Source organism: Pristiophorus japonicus, chromosome 8, assembly GCF_044704955.1.
Source record: "Pristiophorus japonicus isolate sPriJap1 chromosome 8, sPriJap1.hap1, whole genome shotgun sequence".
NCBI lineage: Eukaryota > Metazoa > Chordata > Chondrichthyes > Pristiophoridae > Pristiophorus > Pristiophorus japonicus.
Window position 1 is genome coordinate 205,162,617 of NC_091984.1, and position 22,124 is coordinate 205,184,740.

General features: G+C 41.5%; 1 protein-coding gene across 1 annotated transcript in view; it reads right to left on the bottom strand.

Moving 5' to 3' along the window:
* The window catches only part of setd1ba (SET domain containing 1B, histone lysine methyltransferase a), a 165,972-nt gene that overhangs the window by 36,608 nt on the left and 107,240 nt on the right, over positions 1–22,124 (bottom strand). The window lies entirely within an intron of this gene.

Genomic DNA, 22,124 nt, shown 5'->3' on the forward strand with positions numbered 1-22,124 from the left:
TATGCACCAAGCTCATATTTTGAGGTTATTTCATGTGGCACTTTAAAATCGCTTCATCCCTAAAGATGAATGAGCACGCTGAAATTATTTCTGCAACTGGCACAGTGTTGCTCATTTTATGATGTTATCAGGTTGATTGTAGCAGGCACACAGACTCCTAACCTCATTTACACATCAGTAGTGCACTCACTTAAAGAGCACGCTGACTGGCAGAGAAACAACATCCAAGAAAAAAAGTTGCATTAGATGATGTGACAGCACTGAATATAATGAGAAACTGAGGAAAAAATGGACTCAAATAGATAACCAGTTCAGTATTGCACTTCAATAGCATACAGGTAAAACATTTAAATTAGATCTCTCTTCTTTGTAAACATAATGTAGCAACAATCAAATCTAAAATCAGGACTTCAGCATCCAAGCAGAGTCAAGTGAACTCTTTTTTCCCCCTCCATCCTATCCCACCTTGCTATCTATAAAAACAAGGAAAATTTAAGTGTAAAAGATCTTACAACATAATTCAAATGAGACGATAAGACTGTTGTCCTGACAGACTTACATTTCTTGCCTGATCTGCAGACTCCATAATATTACCTGCTTCTGACTAACACTGTTTAAAAGCAGAATGTTTTAGTTTGAACAGGGTTCCAGAACCTTCCACATGTAAATGAAGCCTAAAATTCTAAAGAAACATCATTTTTCATTAGAAATGATAAAGGGTACAAAATTACTGGGCAGTTGTTTCATGAGGATTCCAGTAAGCCATTTAGTGGGCATGTAATACTTTCACACGGGGTGGGGTAATTTTACTGAAGTACATGCTGCTGCCAGGCGAGGTTCCCAGCCATCAGCATGTCCTTGGAAAATTACCCCTATTATGCCCACTTGAACTGTGAGAAACATTCAGCAGTGCAAGTATAGATTTTACCCTTCTTGGATTATGTTTAAATGGAGCATTTTGAGTTGTATAACACTGGGGTGAAGTTGTGGCGATTACGGGTTTGCCACTAGTGGTTGTAATGGGAGCAGTCTGCAGTAATGAATTCAGAGTTTTGTGCAAGGATGCCATGTTACTGAAGTGTAATGGTGCAAGTACAATCTTTCATCGAGCACAATGGTATAGGAATACACTTTATTAAAAATCACTAGGAGAACAATAAGCTTGGTTCAGATAGTAAGCTTGTGAGCAGGAAGGTTGTGGGTTCAAGTCCTACACTGGCACTTAAGAGCATCATTTAGACACATTCCAGCGTAGTACCAAGGAAGAGATGCATCATTAGAAGTGCCTTTCTTTAAGCGAGGAGCTAATTGACATCCTGTTCCTCTATTCAGACAGATGCCATGGGACTATTTGAAGAAGAGCAGAGAGTTCTCCTGATGTCCTGGCCAACCTTGCTACCTAAAACACCGCCAGTAAAACAAATTAACTCATTGCTGTTTCTGGCATATTGCTGGTGAAGAATGGCTGCTGCATTTGCCTACATAAAAAGTTACTGCACTTCAAGAATAACCGATTGTATGAAGCACTTTAAGACATTTTGACAGAGTATTAAGATGCAACAGCCAACCCATATTATGTCTCGTATTGACTCCCACCCCCCATCAACTCTGTTCTCACTGACCCAACACAATCCCATCCCCCCAATACATTAAACGTAAAATCATCATCTTAAAATCTCTCCATGGCCTTGTCCCCATTTCTTCTCTGCAACCTTCAGTCCTCTACCTCTGGCCTTTTTTAAGTGCCCTTCCATTCGTTCCACCATTGGAATTCAGTGCCTTGACCCTGTTCCCTGGAACTTCCTCCCCAAGTCTTCCAATTCTCCACTTTTTGCTCACCTTTAAAAACATTTTCAAAACCTGTCTCAACTCACTCCAGGTCAAACTATGAATGTAGGAACATAGGAATTGCTAGAAGAAAATGACCAAGGTCAATCTAGTTTGCCGCCTACCATTCTGGATGGTAGTCGCATAATACAACAATAATGCAGTAGTCGACTAATCATTGCAATGAATCTGTCTACAATTTCTCTGCTGTCCCTCCCTTTCCAATTTCTGAGATCCTTGTCTATACCAAAGATATATTTTTATTCCTTTTTAGGATTTCTCCACTATTGATGTTCAGCAAAGTTTTGATGAGTAAAAGATTAATTCATTCAAGTTTAAAAAAAATCAAAACTCACTCAACCAGCCACTTTTAGACACAGATGTGGATGCTGTAATGTGCTATTTTGCAAACATTAGTTCTGTTTCCATTTGGTTAAAAAGTACAGTATACAACATTATGCAATATGGCCAACTGTTTGATACAAAAGTTCTGAAACATATGATCTAAAGCACTTACCAGCTAATGTACTGTATAAGCAATAAACTTTCTATCCTGTTTTCATTCAATTAGGCAGTCAATATATAACAGAGCTGTACAGCCATTGAACCGTTTGCACTGTGTGGGTCATTATCTATTGTTGGTCTGTAAAAAGAAATGCTGGGATTGCACAACAGGTTGATCCTCATTTAGAAGACAAAAAGACGGGTTAATGTTTCGGATGTGACCCTTTATCCAACTGCACCAATTTGTCCTGACTGCTCTTCATTTCCAGCATTTTGGGTTTATTTAAAAATACCAACATTTGCCATTTTTCTTTTTATTTCTATTAATGCTCTATTCTTATGTTTAAATAGCATACAAAAAATAGACACCAAGTTTAGCACACTAGCATATTTGCCAAATCAGGGTTCAAGATATTTTCCCTCAACTAGAGGATAGAATTGAAAAGTAGAGAAGTTATGTTAAACTTGTATCGATCTTTGGTTAGACCATATTTGGAGTACTGTGTAAAGTTCTGGTCGCCACATTATAAAAAGGATATAGAGGAACTGGAGTAGGTACAAAAATGATTTACTATGATACCAGAACTGCAAGGTTATACCCATCAGGAATGGATGAACAGCTGGGTCTCTTTACTCTTGAAAAGAGAAGATAGAGGGGTGACCTAATAGAGGTCTTTAAAATTATGAAATGTTTTGATAGAGTAGACCCAGAAGAGTGTTTCCATTTGTGAGGACGAGCAAAACTAGAAGCCATCAATATAAGATAGTCACCAAAATATCAAATAGGGAATTCAGAATGTACTTCTTTACTCAGAGAGTGATGACAATGTGGAACTCACTACCACAGGGAATAGTTGAGGTAAATGGTATAGATGCATTTAAGAGGAGTTAGATGAGGAAGGTTGGGAAGAGGCTCGAATGGAGTATAAATTCCGGCATGGACTGGTCGGGCCTATGGCCTATTTCTGTGCTGCATATCCTATGTAACTAGCAGATTTTCTATGGATAAGTTATTGGCCAACAATACGTCAATAAAGAAAGAAAAATAACTTTGAATGTGACCCTATAAAAATGTGCATAAACATGTATGTGTACATGTCTGTGTCAGAGAGAGAAAAGAGAATGAATATGAAACTGATTTAACTACATGGATACAGTCTGCTAATGTCAAACTGCCACAAAAATTTGCTTCATATTAAATCTGATACTCTAAATTCAGAGTTTAAGAACAGAGATCCTACTAAGCCATTGTACCCTTAAGAATGAAGAAAGCACATAGTATGCAAGCTTATGACAGCATCACTGTGTTGTTTGTTCAATAATTTGTTTCCCCGAGGCCAATGACTGGCCAGCCCTACTCCTGTAAATTATCCGGAGTACAGGGAGAGCACAGGTAGCGTCATTTTGAAAAAGGGGCAAACACGGCTTTAGAAGAGGTTATTAACAACTTTCACATTATACCAGGTGATAGTTTTCTGATAAAATGTAAGTGTGTGTATTCCTTTACGACTATAAATCTCATTACTGTTTGTGGGAGCTTGCTGTCCGCAAATTGACTGCTGCATTTCCCTACATTACAACAACGACCACACTTCAAAAATACTACATTGGCTGTGAAGCACTTTGGAACATCCTGTGGTCATGAAAGAGGCAATATGAATGCAGGTCTTTCTTTTCTTTTATAAAGTCTAACTGATGTTAAGTAAACACTGGGTGAATTATTTCAAGGGTTGTTTGCTACCGAGGTTGGAGATCAGAATCCTGCCTTTGTTGTGGGTAGGTCAATTAACAGGCTGCAGACATTATGTTCACAGTATTTTCTGTTCCCAGAGACTCGGAGCTGGATTTTCGGTTGTCTATAGCCTCAGTTAGTGGCCAAAGGGGGCATTAATGCGAGCATTAGAATTTTTAATGCCCAGACGGAAAATTTATTAGAGGCAAACCAGTAGCGCCTGGCTGCTGACGATCACTCTGATCATGATGTATTCCTGGTGCAACGCGCACGCTTGCGCCTGGTTGGTAAATTCGATGTGTGCGACTCATTAAGTGTCCCCCCAATAGCAATATCTGGAAAAATAGTCGGTACAAGCTTGCAGTCGTTAACTGGTGGCTACTTAAAGGGATGAGGAAGCGCTTCCCTCGGAGGTCAGTCAGTGCAACGTTTACAGAGCACGGTGCGTGAGCCTCCGAGTTTGCAGTGGCAGACAGACATAACAGTATAGATTGAAAATAAGTGATTTTGAAAACTTTAATGGCCGCATTACTATGCCGCACCTTTAAGACTCGGCTTTTCCCGGATTCGGAGTTCTGCGCATGCGCAGTGGGTCTACAACATGTACTGACCAAATTTTCATTATCGCTCCCCAGCTCTGGTGTGCAATGGCTGATTTATCGCCCGTCAGCTCTTCAACCGATTCTGACAAATTTCTGGGCGGGAGGCGCAAACTTTTTCAAGGTGCTAAAAATACCGCTCCGCCTGGATTAACGCTGCAACAGCGGCGTGACCGAATTTATCCCCCTATATTTTTACATTGTAACTGAGTCTTTCTTTATACTCATTTTTTTTTTACACTAAGTGTGACGGTATTGTGTTGAACATCTGAGAAGTGACGAACAGGAACTTGGCACAGCTCCAAAAATGAAAGAGTCAAGAAAAGAAGCATCTTTGTACCCAGTGGTTGGCCAGTTCAGGTACTTGGCTCTCAACTATAATGTCATGAGCTTAAGTCCCAAGGATTCTGTTCGTTCGTACTGCATTTACATTGCCAGTTGGATTTGGCTATCGGAATCAGTGATATAAACAAATTGCTAGGATTGTTATCCTTGGAGCAAAGAACGTTAAGCGGAGATTTAATAAGGGTGTTTAAAATTATGAAGGGCTTTGATAGAATAGATATAGAGAAACTGTTTCCACTGGCAGGAGGGTCGGTAACCAGAGGACAAGATTTAAGATCATTAGCAAAAGAACCAGGGGCAGGTGAGGAGAATTTTTTTTTTAAAGCAGCAATTGTAACAATCTGAAATGTACTGCCAGAAAAAGGCTGGTGTGATCAGACTGAATAGTAACTTTCAAAAGAGAATTGGATATATACTTGAAAAAGAAAACTTTGCAAAGTTATGGGGAAGGAGCAGGGAAGTGAGGCTAATAGGACAGTTCTTTCAAAGAGCTGGCAGACATGATGGGCTGATTGGACCCCTTCATGATGGTATGATTCTGTGGCACTGCTCTGACTGGCGCATTCCCCAAAACAGATGATTTTAGTTGATGCTTCTGACAACAACAAACACAAAGATTCATAGTTGACGGCAGCATGTTTTTAAAATCGCTGGCAGGCTGAACAACGGAAGCGTTCAGGTCCACCTTGTACAGGCCAGCAAATTACTTCGCTGCTTTCCCACCTAAATAATTGCAAGCAACAATCTTAAGGCCATAAATGTATATGCTTCCAAATGGTTGTGGTTTTCAACTGGATCTACCTTTTGCAGAAAGTGCTATGCAATACAAAACAGGATGGCTTCTCCAGCACATGGGCCAGTAGCCGGTAATACAGAACCCACTTCCTGAAGTTGCCTGTAATCAAACTCAGTTGTCTGTATCAGTGGTCATTTCTCAGCGACACACTAGATGGAGTGCTACACAAACTTATGCATGGAGAAGTTGGAACATAGACACGCTCGCTTGCCTCCACTCAACACTCTGGGTTCCTGAATATGAAACAGCTGCCTTCATTAAAACACCAAAATAAGATTGCAAGGACAAAGATTTAAAATTTTTAAAGGGGGAGGGACAATGAGGCTTTATCCTTCCTTCCCCAAAAATATAGATCTACATTGCCAAATACTATTATACAAAATGCATTATGCAATTTGTACTAAAAAAACCTACGGCATCTCAATTCCATTTAGTGCTTTTCAGTGTCGTCTTTTTAATGAAGTGTACTTGGATTGGCTGCAGAGGGCTGAGTGCTTCTTGTGAAATGCTACACTTCATACCAATTACCCAGAATCAAAGACAGGTTTCCAACTAATACTTCTCACTAGAAAAGTTGTGATTTGTGGAGAATCCAAGTTGTGGTTGGAGGAGAATCCCACTTAACCTTGTGCCTTTCCTTCTCTTTGTAATTCCTCCATCTCCTGTGCATCTCTACATTTAAAGTACACACGCTCCCTCATTTTACTGCCATAGACCCAAGTGAATTTTACCATTAGCATTACAAGGAATAAACAGTTCCCAACATAAAACGGGGTGAATTTAGCCAACAGCTAATGTCTAATGCAGATGACTGCATAAAATGCAGTATTTATTTTTCACATTTTTTATTTTCTATTTGGAATGTTTTATCACATTTGTTAAGAGACCACATTAGCAGAATGCATTTACAATTCAAAAATGCTTCTAATCAATGTTATTTCAACTATGAAACACAGTGGCATACAGGACCAATTTTTCCTTGAATCTATTTTTACAATGCAAAAGCCTTTAAATGGGAGCACCCCTGTGCTAAGCAAGGTATTCATTAAGCATGCAGTGTAAAATTAATTGGTTCCAAGTAAATGCTCACTTTAAACAAATTCACATGGTGCCCATTAACAATTTTTAAGTGCTTCATTTGGTTGCCTTTTATATATAAATTGGACTGCAGATGCAGAGTATTGAACAAAGCACCTTCTTTGTAGTTACTGACATCTCAGTTCTTACACACAGGCAAAAAATGATCAAACCGCAGAAAGTCACAAGCAACTAGCAATATAGTTCACATCGTTAACCACTGCAATACAGAACCAAAGGTGTATTAAAACAACGACGTGCATTTATATAGCACCTTTAACATAGTATAACGCCCTAAGGCACTTCACAGGAGTGTTATGAAACAAAATTTGATACTGAGCCACAAAAGGATATATCAGAACAGGGAGCCAAAAGCTAAGTCAAAGAGGTAGGTTTTAAGGAGCGCCTTAAAAAGGAGAGAGGGGTGGAGAGGTTTAGGGACTAGGCAGCCATTGGTGAAGCGTTGAAAATCGGGGATGTGCAAGAGGCCAGAAATTGTAGGGCTGGAGGAGGTTACAGAGATAGGGAGGGGCGAGGCCATGGAGGGATTTGACTACAAGGATGAGAATTTTAAAATCAAGGCACTGCTGGACCGGGAGCCAACGTAGATCAGTAAGTACAGGCGTGATTGATGAATGGGACATGGTGCGAGTTAGAATACAGGCAGTAGAGTTTTGGATGAGCTCAAGTTTATAGGAGGGTGCATAGTAAGAGGCTGGCCAGGAGAGCATTGGAATAGTTGAGTCTAGAGGTAACAAACGCATGTATGAGGGTTTCATCAGCAGATGAACACAGGCAGGTACGAAGCCAGACGATGTTACGAATGTAACAGATCACCTTTTACACTTTTAAGTCATATAGTATAGAACTCAGCAAATACTTTCTTACAGCAAAACTGTTCACTTTATGTCAGTAACTAGAAAGCACGGCAGAAAATTGTACTTTTCTATTCCAGGACGATTCTGCCCGACTACACAGAAGTTGATTTTAGTTGGATTTGATCTTCCTAATGCACAAATAATTTTTGAAGCTTCTGAAAACATTGGTACAAACCCTCTTTCTGCAATTAGATGTCAAAAACCCTACTTTCAAAGTGTGCCAAAGAAATCCTCCAGTAGCACTAAATTGTACTGTACAAAACGATCACTCAATCAATGTGTGGCCAGAGATAATGATTAGCCATTTCCTTCAAGTATTGCACTGAATTCAAAAGGCACTTATATATTTGCAGCTTCTTTGGTCTGAATCACAGGAGACAGATCTCATATGAAGGAGCAATGGGGAGCTGACCGAACAAAGGGAAAATTAAAAGCCTGCATTTTAGTGAGACTACCATTTGTTGAGATAAGTGCTCGTTTACGCTCTGGAGTGCACACTAGGTGTCAGCTGGTAACACTCCAACCTGCGAGTCAGAAAGTTGGGATTCAAGCCTCACTCCAGGACTGGAGCACATAATCTAGTTTGACATTTCAGTACAGTACTGAGGGAGTGCTGCATTCAGGGGGTATTGATCTTCAAATGAAATATTCATATTTCATATGCTTGGATGACATAGACCATGGTGATTTCCCGAGAGCCTATCCCTTTCTCATCATCGGCATTTAGGGGTTACAGGGCTACGGACCTAGTGCTGGAAGGTGGGATTAGGCTGGGTAGCTCTTTTTCGACCGGCTCTCCTTCTGTGTCATAATTTTTCTATGATTCTATTCTATTCTATGATTTATGGGAATTCTGCTTACTTGGCAAAACACATCATATCTTTTGACTTTCCCTGTCTTGCCTGTAGATATCCCCCTGTACCCCCAGGCAGCCTCATTATCAGGGATTTTACAGATAGGTCAATGATGGGCTTCAGCCTGCAATGACAAGCATGCTGGTACATCCCTATACTGAGCCAAATAATTTTATCACTAAACTTAAATTTGAATTTTGAAGCTGTCTCTCCGAAAGAACTCTATAATTGTATCAGCCATACTTATTTTTTTAACAATAATATTGATGGGGAAATCTAGTTTTAAGAAGGGTTATTTCTATACACAGCTGATATTCAATAGGTTCTATTGTACAAGAAAATCAAACAAATTGTTCACACAACAACTTTGGGCAGATCAATTTCTTCTTCCTTTCTTGCAAAGACTCACTTTTACAAAGTTCTATTACACAGTCACTTCCTTCTATTTTGTCACATGCCTGCGGTACAATCTTCAGGGCGTTAAGGGGAAGTTCATGTGGCAAGGCCTCTGTGGAGTTCAACAATATGTTCTCGTGCTGGAGGCAGGCAGAATTTTCAGCATCAGTCTCTGGAGAGTTTCCAGAGCTCGCATCATTGAAAAAGCCACTTTCCTCCCACCTCAAAAATCAATTTTTTTTCTTTAATTATTATTGGGATGCACAGGAATTTTACCCTCACCTTCAGGTCACATACTGCTTTCTCGGTTATACAGTACATGCAGATATAGATATTGAGGATAGACAGTTCATCACACTAGAGTGTGCCAGCCCAGGGTATGTTGAGCACAAAAATCTCGGCTGACACTCCAGTGCAGTGCTGAGGGAGTGCTGCACTGTCAGAGATGCCGTCTTTCGGATGAGACACCGAGGACTTGTCTGCCCTCTCGGATGGATGTAAAAGATCCCATGACACTATTTCGAAGAAGACATGGGGAGTTATCCCCGATGTCCTGGCCAATATTTATCCCTCAATCAACATAACAGAAAGATTTTTTGGTCATCATCACATTGCTGTTTGTGGGAGCTTGTTGTGTGCAAATTGGCTGCTGCATTTCCTACATTACAACAGTGACTACACTTCAAAAAATACTTCATTGGCTGTAAAACGCTTTGGGATGTCTGGTGGTCAGGAAAGGCTATATAAATGCAAGTCTTTCTTTCAGGATATAGATTATTTGGTGATTCATTTTTTTGGTATGGCTCTGATCATTGAGGAGGAGGAGAGTGAGCGGTCTCGCTGGCTGTTGGGAGGTCATAAGCCAAGCCACCTTCTTTCACCTTCTGAATGTTGCCTGCTTATGGCTTACCTCTTCCTCACTGCTGTTGGGCTCTTAATCCACACATTCTTTGTTTTAAGGTTTGAAGCATTAGATGTTGTCTTTGACGGCCTCCCTGCCCCTACCCTGCACAAATGTTCAGAACTTTGTAACCGGTGTCTTCTCCTGCAGAGCCGAGCGGACTCATCCCCCAAACTGGCTTATTGCATCCCAGCAAATTGATAACATCCTCATGCTCACTTTGAAATCCCCCACATCCTTGCTCTTTCCTATCTGACTGACCCCATTCAGTTGTACATTGCATCATGCAGCCTCTGCTTCTTTGACACCAGCTCCTTATCTCCTCTGTTCCACTATCAGTGACTGTTCCTTCAGTCACCTGCCCATCTCTAGAATTCTCATAAAATCTCTTCATCTCGCTACTTCTCTACCTGCTATCAAAATCCTCCTTGAAGGCCTCTGCTTCTCTTAACCAATTATCCTCTTTCCCCCCATCTCTATTGTTAAATGTTTTATAAAGTTTATTTTTGTGAGAAACACCACAAAAATACATTGTTCACCCAGATAACAATAGTGACATATCAAATTAATTAATTGGTTGTAAAGTGCTATAGGAAGTACAAAGGACATGGTAAATTGCTTTTAGTACTGAGATTACCTTTTTTTTGCTGTCATGCTGCTGGCCTGTAATTAAAAGTAATTTTGGAAGGTTCGGAACTTCACCTTTGGTTGGCGATAATGTCCCATTTATATTGTGCAGAAGCATCTTGGAACGCTGTTGTTCAGTTACCTCGATCCAACTCTGAAACTTGCTCCCTAAAACTTTCAAGCTCACCACTATCAAAGCTCCTCAAAACCCAAGTCTTCAACTGGGTTTTTGATCACCCTTCCTAATCCCTCCCTAGCTGGCTCAGCATCAATTTTCCTTTGTGAAGTGCCTTGGACCATTTCTCGAGCTTAAAGTCCATTACAGATCCAGCACAAGAAGCTACCTGGGCCATCTCAGCCTTTGAGCAGCCAATGGCAAGCAACAGCTATCCACCTCACTTACTCCTTCCACTGGGGAAACACTTCGAAGGAGCAGAATGTTAGAATGTACGTGGTCACAAAGTGGAAGCAATGCCATACAGCAAAGGTACCCAAAAATATTGCAGCATGTTCGTTTTATACAACTTTGCCCTGTAAACTGTATACAAGCCAAATATATTGCAGCACACAAAGCTGTGGGAAGTAAAACTGTGGATTACTCATTCTCCAAAGTATAGTTAGTGAGAAATACTTAACGATCCTGATGTTAGGCTCAGGGCAATGGGGGTAAATCAATGTTGATTAAGGTATGGAGTACATGTGTGAATGACTGTTGTGCTTTGGTGGTTCATGCAGTTAAAGTAAAGGCTTCTTCTGTGAGAGACTCCCGTAGCACTGGCTAACTTGGGCAGACATATCTTCTGCACATGGTTGATGCTGCGTATATTCCACCGCTTACTTCATAGCAAGGTCCCTTCGCAAGGTGAAGTTTTGTAAAATGCAGTAGGCTACAATAATTTTAGATATCTTTGCTGGGTTGCAATGAGCAATCCCCCAATCACACTTCCAAGATGCTAATAGTGTACAATTTCTGATAGTAGTATACACCCCATTATATTTATATTCCCCTCTTGTTCTTGAGTTCGTCAATGAAGTAAGCGATCCATTGCTACAGTGGTTAGCATTACCCCCCACCAACCATCTGTCCAGTTTTCCTGGCACTTCAAGTAGTGATGGAACCATGCCATAAAATGATGAATCATGACAACTGCCAAGGGAGGGAGCATCCATGTAGATGTTGTTATACCTGTGGTTACAAACTAGCTGCACATGAATGGAGTTTAAACCTTTTCTGTTCATGAAAGTAGTATTGGGGGAGGCGGGGGCTGGGGCGGCGGTGATGGCTGGTCTAGCCATCAATAATGGCTTGCATTTGGGGATTCCAGCCGGATAAAAGAAAAGGGCTCTCTCATTGTTGTTTTCCATATGGAAGTTGAAAGCTCAAGGCACCTGGGCAAACAAGGCATCTGTGGCCTGCATTATGCAAACGTGCATAGCAGGTTGGATGATTTGGTAGATATTTCCTGCTGTTGTTTGGAACTACACCATTGCATAAGGATTTAAGGCTGTGGTCAGCTTAACGGTAACCGAGGCAACAATCCCCTTTGCTGAATTGGTTTGCAGGAGTTTACAAAGTTTCATTCCTGCCCTCTTTGGGGTATCTCAGTCTTTACTTACATGTTTTATCTGACTTCTTCAGGTAAAATCATCTGGGAATGCACTGATAGCAGCACAAGGGCATGTCATTATTAATCTCCATAAGTGCAAGCACACCTCCGGCAAATCCCATTCTTTAGAACCTGAAAACAGGGGGTTGCCCACAGGGATACCAATTGCTCCACTCAAAAAGTGCACACAATAGCCATTCCCTAATCTTGTGACTAACAAAAAATTAGCAGAAGTTACCTTGGGCGGTAGCATGAAGTGTGCGGTATCGCAAGAGACAACTGTTACATGCTCTGCCCAATATTCGGTTACATATTCAGTCAATAGAATTGAATACCGGGTGAGGCATATATCAGGCGGCCGATGAGACAGTGCCCGTTTTCCGCTATCGTCAAAGACTAATTTCTACCCACATATATTGTGCTGACAGATAAAATTACTATAAATTGAGTCAATCGCAAAATTTGTGACTAAAAGCAAGAGTAACATTAGTCATTGGTTTCTTTCCAGACAGAAACAAGCCACTTCACTCTGCACAGAACACACCACACAGATCGGCAGCAGCTAACATGCCCACATGGGGAAGCCCAGCTCCAAACTTTTCACATTTTGTGTGTTGCACTGTTTCTTCTATTGATATAATCATGATTAATAATCCAAAAGCAGGTATAGCACCTCACACATGCTAAAAGGGACCAACAGCATGTGGAATCCCAGGATTGATTTGCCGATCTTTTTCAGATGTTGGCAGCAGTGGGTTAACTGAATTCTTCACCAGAAACACAGAGTACCAGGTGTTCACCGACTTGCGCAAGTTGATCATCATGAGTTATGGGCTTTTTACACTTCCAGCAGCACTCCTGTAACTCACCATCACATTAAAGGCTCATTCAATTTATTCTTAAGCATAATTATTTTCTACATGTGGTGTTATTGTGTGGGTATTGCTTTGGTAAAGACTTCAGTGTTGTCACTAGGCTTTTATTACAGTAGTGGGTATGTGCAGTTTCCCTAATACATCCACATAATGTGAAAAGCACCCAGCAGTCCAATTATAGATTTTTCCTGAACTCGGGTCATGCCTGCAGAGAGCAGTTTTAGCTGGTTAATAGTACAGTGCAGCACTGGTGGTTACAGTTTTATCACTGTTGGTGATAGTGCTGGCTGCAATTTGAGTTACGTTCAAAAGAGTGTATCATTTAACATTAAAGGATATTGTGCAAGTGTGATTTTTATGTGTATGGATACCAACATGTTAAATATAAAGTCGAGTGACAACTACCAGAAAACAAATTTGACTGCACTATTTTTGATTTAGCTAACTTTCAGTTAAACTCAGAACTTTAAGGTTTATGCTGCAGCAGCTTCCTTCCCCTCGTTTGATGAAATTAAGTCACAGTGACACTAGCATCTCCACAACAGATCCAGCAGTTAACAGGATGGTCAAAACTCTCCCCACTGTCTTGCTCACACACAAATACATATGCATGAAACATAGAAAACATAGAAACATAGAAAATAGGTGCAGGAGCAGGCCATTCAGCCCTTCTAGCCTGCACCGCCATTCAACGAGTTCATGGCTGAACATGAAACTTCAGTACCCACTTCCTGCTTTCACGCCATACCCCTTGATCCCCCGAGTAGTAAGGACTTCATCTAACTCCCTTTTGAATATATTTAGTGAATTGGCCTCAACTACTTCCTGTGGTAGAGAATTCCACAGGTTCACCACTCTCTGGGTGAAGAAGTTTCTCCTTATCTCGGTCCTAAATGGCTTACCCCTTATCCTTAGACTGTGACCCCTGGTTCTGGACTTCCCCAACATTGGGAACATTCTTCCTGCATCCAACCTGTCCAAACCCGTCAGAATTTTAAACGTTTCTATGAGGTCCCCTCTCACTCTTCTGAACTCCAGTGAATACAAGCCCAGTTGATTCAGTCTTTCTTGATAGGTCAGTCCCACCATCCCGGGAATCAGTCTGGTGAATCTTCGCTGCACTCCCTCAACAGCAAGTATGTCCTTCCTCAAGTTAGGAGACCAAAACTGTACACAATACTCCAGGTGTGGCCTCACCAAGGCCCTGTACAACTGTAGCAACACCTCCCTGCCCCTGTACTCAAATCCCCTCGCTATGAAGGCCAACATGCCATTTGCTTTCTTAACCGCCTGCTGTACCTGCATGCCAACCTTCAATGACTGATGTACCATGACACCCAGGTCTCGTTGCACCTTCCCTTTTCCTAATCTGTCACCATTCAGATAATAGTCTGTCTCTCTGTTTTTACCACCAAAGTGGATAACCTCACATTTATCCACATTATACTTCATCTGCCACGCATTTGCCCACTCACCTAACCTATCCAAGTCACTCTGTAGCCTCATAGCATCCTCCTCGCAGCTCACACTGCCACCCAACTTAGTGTCATCCGCAAATTTGGAGATACTACATTTAATCCCCTCGTCTAAATCATTAATGTACAGTGTAAACAGCTGGGGCCCCAGCACAGAACCTTACGGTACCCCACTAGTCACTGCCTGCCATTCCGAAAAGTACCCATTTACTCCTACTCTTTGCTTCCTGTCTGACAACCAGTTCTCAATCCACGTCAGCACACTACCCCCAATCCCATGTGCTTTAACTTTGCACATTAATCTCCTGTGTGGGACCTTGTCGAAAGCCTTCCGAAAGTCCAAATATACCACATCAACTGGTACTCCTTTGTCCACTTTATTGGAAACATCCTCAAAAAATTCCAGAAGATTTGTCAAGCATGATCTCCCTTTCACAAATCCATGCTGACTTGGACCTATCATGTCACCATTTTCCAAATGCGCTGCTATGACATCCTTAATAATTGATTCCATCATTTTACCCACTACTGAGGTCAGGCTGACCGGTCTATAATTCCCTGCTTTCTCTCTCCCTCCTTTTTTAAAAAGTGGGGTTACATTGGCTACCCTCCACTCGATAGGAACTGATCCAGAGTCAATGGAATGTTGGAAAATGACTGTCAATGCATCCGCTATTTCCAAGGCCACCTCCTTAAGTACTCTGGGATGCAGTCCATCAGGCCCTGGGGATTTATCGGCCTTCAATCCCATCAATTTCCCCAACACAATTTCCCGACTAATAAAGATTTCCCTCAGTTCCTCCTCCTTAATAGACCCTCTGACCACTTTTATATCCGGAAGGTTGTTAGTGTCCTCCTTAGTGAATACTGAACCAAAGTACTTGTTCAATTGGTCTGCCATTTCTTTGTTCCCCGTTATGACTTCCCCTGATTCTGACTGCAGGGGACCTACGTTTGTCTTTACTAACCTCTTTCTCTTTACATACCTATAAAAACTTTTGCAATCCGCCTTAATGTTCCCTGCAAGCTTCTTCTCGTACTCCATTTTCCCTACCCTAATCAAACCCTTTGTCCTCCTCTGCTGAGTTCTAAATTTCTCCCAGTCCCCAGGTTCGCTGCTATTTCTGGCCAATTTGTATGCCACTTCCTTGGCTTTAATACTATCCCTGATTTCCCTAGATAGCCACGGTTGAGCCACCTTCCCTTTTTTATTTTTACGCCAGACAGGAATGTACAATTGTTGTAATTCATCCATGCGTTCTCTAAATGTCTGCCATTGCCCATCCACAGTCAACCCCTTAAGTATCATTAGCCAATCTATCTTAGCCAATTCATGCCTCATACCTTCAAAGTTACCCTTCTTTAAGTTCTGGACCATGGTCTCTGAATTAACTGTTTCATTCTCCATCCTAATGCAGAATTCCACCATATTATGGTCACTCTTCCCCAAGGGGCCTCGCACAATGAGATTGCTAATTAATCCTCTCTCATTACACAACACCCAGTCTAAGATGGCCTCCCCCCTAGTTGGTTCCTCGACATATTGGTCTAGAAAACCATCCCTTATGCATTCCAGGAAATCCTCCTCCACCGTATTGCTTCCAGTTTGGCTAGCCCAATCTATGTGCATATTAAAGTCACCCATTATAACTGCTGCACCTTTATTGCATGCACTCCTAATTTCCTGTTTGATGCCCTCCCCAACATCACTACTACTGTTTGGAGGTCTGTACACAACTCCCACTAACGATTTTTGCCCTTTAGTGTTCTGCAGCTCTACCCATATAGATTCCACATCATCCAAGCTAATGTCTTTCCTAACTATTGCATTAATCTCCTCTTTAACCAGCAATGCTACCCCACCTCCTTTTCCTTTTATTCTATCCTTCCTGAATGTTGAATACCCCTGGATGTTGAGTTCCCAGCCCTGATCATCCTGGAGCCACGTCTCCGTAATCCCAATCACATTATATTTGTTAACATCTATTTGCACAATTAATTCATCCACCTTATTGCGGATACTCCTTGCATTAAAACACAAAGCCTTCAGGCTTGCTTTTTTAACACCCTTTGTCCTTTTAGAATTTTGCTGTACAGTGGCCCTTTTTGTTCTTTGCCTTGGGTTTCTCTGCCCTCCACTTTTCCTCATCTCCTTTCTGTCTTTTGCTTTTGCCTCCTTTTTGTCTCCCTCTGTCTCCCTGTATAGGTTCCCATCCCCTTGCAATATTAGTTTAACTCCTCCCCAACAGCACTAGCAAACACTCCCCCTAGGACATTGGTTCCGGACCTGCCCAGGTGCAGACCGTCCGGTTTGTACTGGTCCCACCTCCCCCAGAACCGGTTCCAATGCCCCAAGAATTTGAATCCCTCCCTGCTGCACCACTGCTCAAGCCATGTATTCATCTGCGCTATCCTGCGATTCCTACTCTGACTAGCACGTGGCACTGGTAGCAATCCCGAGATTACTACTTTTGAGGTCCTACTTTTTAATTTAGCTCCTAGCTCCTTAAATTCTTTTCGTAGGACCTCATCCCTTTTTTTACCTATGTCGTTGGTACCAATGTGCACCACGACAACTGGCTGTTCTCCCTCCCATTTCAGAATGTCCTGCACCCGCTCCGAGACATCCTTGACCCTTGCACCAGGGAGGCAACATACCATCCTGGAGTCTCGGTTGCGTCCGCAGAAACGCCTATCTATTCCCCTCACCATCGAATCCCCTATCACTATCGCGCTCCCACTCTTTTTCCTGCCCTCCTTTGCAGCAGAGCCACCTACGGTGCCATGAACTTGGCTGCTGCTGCCCTCCCCTGATGAGTCATCCTCCCCAACAGTACCCAAAGCAGTGTATCTGTTTTGCAGGGGGATGACCACAGGGGACTCCTGCACTATCTTTCTTGCACTGCTCTTCCTGTTGGTCTTCCATTCCCTATCTGGCTGTGGACCCTTCTCCTGCGGTAAGACCAACTCACTACACGTGATACTCACGTCATTCTCAGCATCGTGGATGCTCCAGAGTGAATCCACCTTCAGCTCCAATTCCGCAACGCGGACCGTCAAGAGCTCGAGGCGGATACACTTCCCACACACGTAGTCGTCAGGGACACCGGAAGTGTCCCCGAGTTCCCACATGGTACAGGAGGAGCATATCACATGCACATGATCTTTTCTTCAAAATTGTCAATAATGTAAACATAACAATGCAGATGAGAAAATGCTATTTAACGCTACTTTTTCACACTTCATATTTGATCATCATCAATCTCAGGAGCACAACATCTCTATACCATGGGGTGTTTCCATTTCGTAACATAGGAACATTAATAGGCCATTCAGCCCTTCGAGTCTGTTCCACCATTCAATTAGATAATGGCTCACCTGTAAAGATCAACCAAGATTAATTTCTCATCATCTTCGTGCTAACAGACACTCTGGGCAAGTTGTCAAAGCTGAGTGCCGCCCAGTGCCAAAGTAGGGCAGCTTGGTGTGGTCATTCATCATAGGCAGTCCCTCGGAATCGAGGAAGACTTGCTTCCACTCTTAAAATGAGTCCTGAGGTGGCTGTACAGTCCAATACGAGAACCACAGTCCCTGTCACAGGTAGGACAGATTGTCGTTGAGGGAAGGAGTGGGTGGGACAGGTTTGCCGCACGCTCTTTCCGCTGCCTGTGCTTAGTTTCTGCTTGCTCTGTGATGAGACTCGAGGTGCTCAGCGCCCTCCCGGATGCACTTCCTCCACTTAGGGCAGTCTTTGGCCAGGGACTCCCAGGTGTCAGTGGGGATGTTGCACTTTATCAGAGAGGCTTTGAGAGTGTCCTTGTAACATTTCCTCTGCCCACTTTTGGCTCGTTTGCCATGAAGGAGTTCCGAGTAGAGTGCTTCTTTGGGAGTCTCGTGTTGGCATGCGAACTATGTGGCCTGCCCAGCAGAGTTGATCGAGTGTGGTCAGTGCTTCAGTGCTGGGGATGTTGGCGGCCTGGTCGAGGACGCTAATGTTTGTGCGTCTGTCCTCCCAGGGGATTTGTAGGATCTTGCGGAGGCATCGTTGGTGGTATTTCTCCAGCGATTTGAAGTGTCTACTGTACATGGTCTTGGTGTGGTACAGTGGTACTCACGAGGGTGACCTTTAAAAGTACCTTTACTTGAAAGTACTAGTTATCACTATTACACCACTGTTACTGCAAGTATGATCCTGTTCGACTGCTGGCTGCCTACATTGTATGTGTGAGGTATCATTTTGGGATTGGATTTTTTTTTAACCCATCCTCCATTATAACCCTTGACCTCCCTTCTCCAGTTGGGAACAGCTGAAGGGGGTTTTAGAAGTCTCCATGACTTCGAGCAGCAGTTCCTCTCAGTCATCCAACGGACATATGGTACAGAGAAGGACAATGCACCAGCTTATTTTCTTTCAAGTTGCAATATATCTGGCTGGGAACTGGCTACACTCCTGGTCCAGATCTGGCAGACTGGAGTTGACTCAAACACAAATTTAACGTGAGAAAGTAGACTACTACAAATATGCATAACTTTGATAATTTCCAAAACAAAATTAAACTACATACTTATACGAACTGTACTGCAGTCGAGTGATGTATATATGTATACCCCACCCTTCCTTTAGTGACCCCGTGCTCTGGAATTTCATCTCTAAACTCCTCTGCCTCTCCTCCTTTAAAACCCTCCTTAAAACCCACCTCTTTGATCAAGCTTTTGGACACACTTCCTCATATATACTTTGGCTTGACGTCCTTTTTTTGAAAACTAATTTTCAGATGTGGACATCACTGACATGGCCAGCATTTATTGCCAATCTTTAGTTGCCCTGAGAATGTGGTGGTGGACCTTCTTGAACTGTTTGTGATTTGATACAACAGATTGGCTTGTTAGGCCACTTCAGGGGCAGTTCATTGGGACTGGGTAAGGAAAGCAGGTTTCGGCAGTTCATTGAGACTGGGTAAGGAAAGCAGGTTTCCTTCTCTAAAGAGCAATAGTGAACTAGTTGGGTTTCCAATGACAATCATGGTTTACTGATACCAGCTTTTTATTTCCAGATTTTTCAAACTAAATTCAAATTCTCAAACTTCCATGGTGGAATTTGAACTCACGTTCTCTGGATTATTGGTCTAAACCTCTGTATTTCTAATCCGGTAACAGAACCAACCCCACTGTGAAGTGCTTTGAAATGTTTTTTCTACATTAAAGGCACTATATAAATACAAGCTAAATGTTGTTATAAAAACAAAAAATATATATTGTGCCTAAAAGCACTGCACACTACCAACATCTAATGTGTCGCAAACAACACATGATGACAAGCAGCCAAAATGGGAAGTGTTCGAAAAACAGCTTTGTGGTACGAGAAGTTGCTAAGGAACTGGTAAATACAGCAGCCACTGATGTGTTCTCAAGTGCTAATTATATCATCACAAGTTCTTTTTAGGGAACTTAATAAGAATTACTAAACCAATGCACAATGTCACATTAAATATTATGTAGAATACAAATACTGACTGCAGTACAGACTTATAGCAAATTACTGAGCAGTAGAATTCAGATTGCCCAAAACCAAAAGAATTTTATTTCTAATTTTGTGTAATCTCTGTATACATGAGGACAAAGATTTATTTTGTAGCCTGGATATGGAGCTCAATTACACCCTTGGATTTAATTTTATTTTAAGACTGTTGGCAAAACCGAGGTCTGAACAAGACAGACCAAAAGTAAGTCAAATTCTTTACATCTTCAAAATAATAAGGATGGGATTTCCAGACCGGCAACTGATGGATATTTTTGTGTAGCAGTTTGTCAAACAAGTAGACCTCCGGAAGTACATCACAAAAGGAAACTACCCTGCTGACACCAGTTAAGAAGAAAATGTGAAATCTCGTGTGAATCATGATTAATATCTCAGTACAAGGGAGTAAAAATATAAATGCAAACATTATAAATGATTAGGATAGAACACTGATCTTAGGAGTAATAAAGATTCATCTATAGTTAAGATGCCCCTTTATTCCTGAGGGATTCCATGGTACAGACATTCTGGCTCCTTAACTTAAAAATTCAGTACGTGGGAGATAATGGGTTACATACATTCTGGATCATATCCGTTAAGATTATTTAACTGGAATCATTGTTCACATCTATATTAAATGTAATTAAAATATATTGCACCAATTATTTAACATTTAAAATTCCACATATTATCTAAAATAAACTTTACAGTGCCAAAAATCTAAAGCGATCAGCAACAAATTAACAAAATAAAACACTTCTATCAGAACTCTTAAAAAGGAGTGTATACCCTGGGGGAATACTTTTAATCTAAAGAAAACCAATAATAAAAAGTGCATTCATTTTTATTTATTACTTTAAAAGTACCAGTGTTCAGAATAAATGATCGGGGAGCAGAAGTTCCTGGCCTTCATTAATGCTTTGGTCAAATGTAGTTATTCAAACATAGAATTACATAGACTATACAGCACAGAAACAGGCCAGTTGGCCCAACCATTCCATTCCAGCATTTATGTTCCACTTAAGGCTCCTCCCATCCTTCGTCATCTAACTATCAGCATAGTCCTCTATTCCCTTCTCCCTCACGTGCTTATCTAGCCTCCCCTTAAATGTATCTATATTATTTGCCTCAACTACTCTCTGTTGTAGTGAGTTCCACATTCTCTCCATTCTCTAGGTAAAGAAGTTTCTTCTGAACTCCCCATTTGATTTCTTGGTGACTATCTTGTATTGAATACCTCTAGTTTTGCTCTTCCCCACGTGGAAACACACTGCTTTCATAATTTTATAGACCTCGATTAGGTCACTCCTCAGCCTTCTCTTTTCAAGAGAAAAGAGACCCAGCCTGTTCATCCTTTCCTGACAGGTATAATCTCGCAGTTCTGGCATCAGCTGTGTAAATCCTTTTTGCGCCCTCTCCAGTGCCTCTATATCCTTTTTATTATATGGTGACCAGAACTGTATGAAGTACTCCAAGTGTGGTCTAATCAAGGATCGATCCAAGTTCCAGTGTAACTTCTCTACTTTTCAATTCTATCCTTTTAGAAATAATACACTAGTGCTTGGTTTGCTTTTGTTATGGCCTTATCGATCGGTGTCAGATCTGTGTGACTTATACATTTGTATTCCCAGATCCCTTTGCTCCTCTACCCCATTTAGATTCTTATTTTGCAAGTAATATGTGTACTCCTTTTTATCCTTACCAAAATGTAGTACCTCACACTTATCTATGTTGAAATTCATTTGCTAATTATATACCTATTCTGCAAGTTTATTAATGTCTTCTTGTAATCTGCCTGAAACATAGTCCTCCTCAGTGTTGACTTTCCCTCCCAAATTGGTGTCGTCCATAAATTTAGAAATTGTGTTTTGATTTCCAAGTCTAAATCGCCAATATAAATTGTGAACAACAGTTGTCCCAGCACTGATCCTTATGGGACCCCATCTTCTGCCACAATGAATAGCTACCCTTTACAAATGCTGCACTGATTAAACAAATACTCCAAATTAGGATTTTCAAAGTAGTAAAGATTACACTAGCTGCATATCCAAAATAGTTACTTTTGTGACATGAAACATTCACCTTTTTATTCCAATTTATTTTATTTTCATTA